The 6,000-nt window shown below is 45.7% G+C and overlaps 1 protein-coding gene across 4 annotated transcripts in view; it reads right to left on the bottom strand.

The window, feature by feature from the left end:
- Nucleotides 1-5,321, bottom strand: part of fgfr3 (fibroblast growth factor receptor 3) — a 56,257-nt gene extending 50,936 nt beyond the window's left edge. For all 4 annotated transcript variants that reach the window (XM_053844279.1, XM_053844280.1, XM_053844282.1 and 1 more), the window contains exon 1: nt 4,984-5,321. The gene's annotated coding sequence lies outside the window, so the exon portion shown is untranslated. The remainder of the gene's footprint in view (nt 1-4,983) is intronic.
- Between the last annotated feature and the right edge of the window lie 679 nt (nt 5,322-6,000).

Raw genomic sequence — 6,000 nt, forward strand, 5'->3', positions numbered from 1 at the left:
TGGAAATATAGTCTTATGCAGATGCAGCTGAAACGTATGTCGACATTCGCCGAGTACAGGTGTTTGTTAAGCAAAAAAACCCCACATTTCATGAGCAAAAACTGTTGTGACACGTTGAATTTCCCCACGAATCTAATGTAAAAATGGACCCCAGTATGGAAGAACTTGAGTCCATGGTTAGACGACAGGCTCTGACCAACAACCACGCAACAGAAAAGACAAAACCAAACCATTTTCCAATGACGTCTGTGAGCAAGTCTCGGAGCTCCTCCGCACTCTCGGATCACAAGCTCGGCACCTTCAACCCCTCTCACTCTTGTGTTGCACGGCGTCTGTCACTGGTCTCCACCCCGCCTGCACTCTCCTCCTCACCTCCCTCTCTGACCCCACACACCACCTCTGCCACCCTCCCTCCACCCTGCTGCCTCCCCACAGCCACACACACACCACAGCGATGCTAATAACCAAAACAATTGATAGCTTTTCCGTGTGTGTCACTCACAACACAGGCGTGTTCTGCAGCGAGGTGAACACCCAGCCGTACAGGTTTCCCACCGGTTTTGTCAACACAGCTGGATTAAAATAGAAACGTCAGTGTGATTGAACCAGCCCTGACATGTGTGCACTTAGGATTAGAAGCAGGGCAGAGCAGTAGCGCTGATGCTGTCATTTCTATTCCAACCATTGACCGAGTACATGCCAAACGTTTGCTTTCTCGCTGTCTCTTACAGCCGCGGTCCTGATCAAACAAAAGACTTTTTCCCTTCTGAACCTGTTGGATGCTGTTTGGAATGACAGTGAAAAGAGGTGTGTTGCTTTTCTGGCTCCAACTATGAGGAGTTTCAATGCCGATGTGAGTACGGTCTCATGCTTGAGCCTCCTCCCTCGACATGAGGGGCATGACTTTGGAAAGTGTTGAGGAGATTGACATTGTCGTGCGACAGCGTCCATCTTTTATTTCAGGCTTGACAAATGAAATGCTGTGATGGCACTGCATTACTATGGCAGCACAGTTAACCACATGTCAATGCTCTCAGACTGTCTGCAGTATCTTCATCTGCAGGCTGAAATACTGTTATTTTTCAAACAGATTCTTCAAAGTACCAAAGTTCAACCCACCTGCCCTGCTGTTGCTGCACATTATTAGCTGCTTTCACGCTCATGCTAAATGCTCACGCTAACCCAGCATGATGTATTCTTTCATCCTAACTGTATATTTTTTTCCCCGTATTAATGCAGTCACTTCTACTGAGCTGCACTCTGTTCTAACGTATTTATTCAGTGAATCCTTGGTACATCCTAAATTCTAGAGTGGTTCTATTGAATTATTTTTACTGACCATTAATTCACATTTAAAAGTTAGATTTCACATTGTAGTTGTCTCACAGAGTATTTTTTTAGAAGACGCAAAAAAAAGTCCTTATAACAATATAGACCAGGGGTCACCAACATGGCACCAGGCAGCCAGCAGGGACCAAGGGAGGAGCCAAAAAAATAATAATAATGTCAATTTTCATGTAATAACCATGTTATTATTGTTGATGTGTTTCTTTTTGTGTTGCACCATTGATAATTATTGTGAAAACTCAGCACTGAGACAAGTATTTGAGAGGACTATCATTGATCATCCATTGTTTATGGTGAGTGGAGTAAAAGGTTGGTGACCCCAGCTATAGCCTATAGTAATAATAATAATAACAACAATAATAAAGTACAAAACACATTATGATGTTTTAAAAAAACCTAAACATGAATACTAAGTTGAAGGTGAGTTGGAACAGGGGTTCATTTTAAACCCAGCGCAGGGAGAGACGGAGAACGTGAAGAGGAGTCGACAGTATCACTTTCCCAGCGCAGCCAGCTCACAGGAGCGTTTGCACTGTTTGCTTAACCAGGCGGCAGGAATGCTCGGAGGTGAGCTCCGAAAATCTCCACGTGAAGCGCGCGGGGCGGCTGACCCCCTGCACCAGTCCGGTAGCCGCGTCCCGTTTTGGATTAACCCCGGTTGCAAGGCGACCCTGGACACAAACACTGGCCTCGGGGGGGTTTGCAAGAGTTGCTCCCACACAGAGGAGGATTGTACAGCAGGCAGAGAAAGGTTGTGTTGTTTTAAGTCCCAACAGCAATGCTTTTCTTTCCCTGCGACGCACTCCATGCTCTGTTTGCACATTAATGCTCCCAACACAGAAACTTCACATCAATAGCCGCAGCAGCACAAACACACACAGTGATCCTTCGCTAAACACAAAACCTTTCATCCTGCGAGGTCCTGCAGCCGCTTAATGCCCGTCCTCACCTTCCACCAAAGCCCCGGCGTGCCGCGACAGTTCGCCACCAAGTGCTAAATGACCCTCTTTGTTCCAAAGCATCTCCACCAGGCACTTGACTGTCAGAGCAGGTACATGTGTTTGGACAGGTAACACCAGGAGGAAGTACAATGGAAGGCTTGGAAACAGTTTTCACTGCGGAGAGTGATACCATTAGCCACATTCACTGAAGTAAATGTACTGGAAATCGAACGGGAAAACGCTGTTGACGTTAAATTACACAAGCAATGAAAGGAGTTTTTGTGCCTTTTGTATGACATCATGAGCGTGTTGACAGTGCAGATGCATTCACCTGATAACCAGAACAGAGAGGCACCTGTGTCTAAAATGCCATTGGTTTCACTTATGCTGAATTCTCAGAATCAGAATCAGAATCAGAATCAAATTTATTGCCATGGCCAGTGGGGAGCCCACTAACTAGGAAAGTGTTTTGGAATAACGTGCAGTCAAAAAATAAATTAATAAATTAAAATAAATAATAATAATAATAATAATAAAACAACAACAAAGCTGTCCACGAATTCAACAGTCTGACGGCCGAGGGGAAGAAGCTGTTCCTGTGACGGGAGGTTCTGGTCTGGATGGACCGTAGCCTCCTGCCAGAGGGAAGAGGACCAAACAGTCCATGACCAGGATGAGAAGGGTCGGCTCTGATCCGAAATAATACTCTGATAATACTCATTCAGAAACTTGAGGACCAGCCGGTCACAGCGTAGCACAAGGTGACGTCTGAAGGTGGCGTACTAGAGCACATGACGAAATCCCCACAAGAGCCTTCACACCACCGTTTTCCCCGAGTATTAAGAGACTTTGATTTCTCTTAAAGAAGCAGAAAAGCGTCCCTGCAAAGAGTTCAAAGCCCCGTAACTGTTTCTCATTCTAATGTTATCTTAAGGCATGAAAGGAAAACACACAGTGAATAATGCATGGACATTAATCATGCAGCACTATCAGCTCCCAGCCAGAAAAGCGGGGGTTCACATCCCTGCCGCTCCTCCAGCCTCAGCCAGGATCAATGAGCAGAGGTCACATGCTAGTCACACCTCTCCCGAGTGTCGTTTAAAATGAAGCCACAGAATCAACAGCACGGATCGACTTTGTCAGTTTGTGAAGAGCGGATTAGTGATTTTTCTGGGAGAGCAGGAGTGCAAACGGCGGCCGGGGCTGGGGGGTAAGTGGAGACAGAAGAAGACAGACAGGTGGGCAACACTTGAGTCTCTGAGTCCTCATCTTCCACTCGCCCCTGGCTCCCCCTCTTTTCTTCGCCCCAGGTACACGAGATATTGATCAGGTGAGAGAGCGCCCGCTTTAAAGCTGTCAGGTGGAAAAGTGCTGCAGGCCGCCAAGGGGTCAACACGGCGGCAGCGTTTGAACCGACACTTATCACGGTCCACTCACTCGAGCCTCATCTCTCCTCTGAAAGACACTTTTAACTTGACTTTTAAATGTTAAAGAGCAGCCAAATATACTGTTATTACGACTATGATGTTATAACAGACGAGTGATGGCGCTTCATTCCACCCTGGTTCTCCTGCTCTTATTGGCTCACAACTCTGCAATTACACGGTAATGCAACTGGAAAAAGTCGAGAGAGTCGAAGTTGTTACTTCAGTCCTTCGATTTGCAGCATTCAGTCTGTTTTGGAGCAATAAATTAAAATTCAAGGCAACGTACTCAGTCAATTTCGCCGAGGAAATGAGGCAATCACAGTCTCATTTGGAACCGAAATGTGATGCGATGCTCCTCCAAAGCAGAAGACTGTTGCGCGTTATGTCTCCGCTCAATAGACGCCATTCATTTGCGGCATTAGCGCAAATATTGTGACTCGCAGGCGTCTCGATTTCGCAGCACCACGGCAAACAAGTCCCAGATCTCATCGGTCTCCCACTGGGCGCAATATATATTCCATTTTCTTTCAATTCATTCGACATTGTCGGATGTGAGAACCCGCCCCAGGGAGCAGAATCACCATCTGAATTCCATCGGGCGTTTGAAGAGAAGATGACTAATGTGTGAAGAGTCGATGGAGGGAGAACCTCAGAGTCCCTTTGGATAGAGCGCAGGGAAGAGATGGATAAACGCCAGGAGGGGCTCCCGACATTCATATGGGGCCTTAAAGAGGGCGCCATTGATGCGCACAAGTGATCAATACATGAGTTATTCTGGAAAAATATGTTTTAATCTAGAGAGTCTTTCAATTATTTCTAGATCACAAGCAAGGCTTCATGAATTATTAATTGGTGGAAGACGTCATTATTCAAGAGAAGAGGCTAAGATTAAATGTGCTGCATTAAAAAAAAATGAAGATCCTTATTTTTGATTGACATTGGTTTCATTGAAAAAAATCTTATATAAATGTATTTGAACGTCACAGTTCGCTGTTAAATACAGTTGCGTCGATCTTCTGAAAAGAACCGATGCGAGAGAGAGGAGAAATAACGACTGAAAACTCAGTTTGCGATGGAAAATCTGCGCAATTACGCACCGTTCCGAGAGCCACCTGCGCCGCGGTGGGTCGTGGAGCGCGTGCCAGACACTCCTTCAGCAGGACAGGTCAGAACAGAGATCGCCACCGGTCGGACCGACACACGAGGAAGTGAGAGTTCCCCAACCATTTTCTATATCTTAAGAGGATTTAAGGGGAATATCAACTCACCAACTCTCAACTTGCCCACGAGTCGCCCACCATCCACAAATAGTTTCCCGTTCCAAAGCTTTAGATTCCGTGAGCGCTGGATGGATCGACTGAGATAGTTGGTGGTGAAAACGAGACGAAAATCCCTCCGAGAGTCCGCAGCTCGTCCGCGTCCGGAGCCAACTTCTCCACTAAATCCTGCCGCTCAGGGAACGCGTTGCTCCAAACGGTCCGAAGCGCGCGCGGTTGGGCTTCATGGTGTCGGATGGGAGGCTGGAGAAACGTGCGCGGCTCCTGGAGCGTCTCCGGCGGGGGAAGCCACTCGGCGAGCTCCGGCCTCTGAAGTGAGCGAGCTCCAACTGGTGCCCGTCCTCCGCCGGCTGCAGCTCAAGTAGAGACGCGACTGCGAGCGGACCAATTCTGGCAAGCTGAGAAGACGGTGGCAAGCCGATTCCGGTTTAGCCTTCAAAACAAAATCAATCCCGCTCGTTATCCTGAAATATTTTGATTTTCTTTGTCGGATATCAAGTAGATTTGTAAAGAACACACCGCTATACAGATTAAAAAAAAGGAGATAATGCTTTAAAACTCGTCGAATCTTATAAATGTAGCGTCTATTTATATTGACCGGAAACTATGCGTTTATTTTGGAATCTTCGATTCCACGCGTTATACTTCTTCAGTAGCAACTGTTGGTGATGAAAATATTGAAAAACATCTTAAAAAGCTTTAGCTCAGCCGTAGTTCCCTATGCTGTTCATTTTCATATTTTGTCTTATTTAGTTGTGTTTTACATGGTTTTTTGTTGGAAATAAAAGAAAAGTCATTTGTTACAATCGATAAAACACGACTGCTAATATTATTTTGTCATTAAAATCTGATCTGGTGTAGAAAAGTAAAGTAAAGTTTCCATTCTTTTACTTAAAATACAAGACGTGTCAACAGCTTTCAGTGCAAAATGAAACCATAATTATGAATGAATAAAGTTATTACAGTCAAACATTGCATCTGTGTTCAGAGAACCTCAGTAATTACTCC

Source organism: Synchiropus splendidus, chromosome 16, assembly GCF_027744825.2.
Source record: "Synchiropus splendidus isolate RoL2022-P1 chromosome 16, RoL_Sspl_1.0, whole genome shotgun sequence".
Lineage (NCBI taxonomy): Eukaryota > Metazoa > Chordata > Actinopteri > Syngnathiformes > Callionymidae > Synchiropus > Synchiropus splendidus.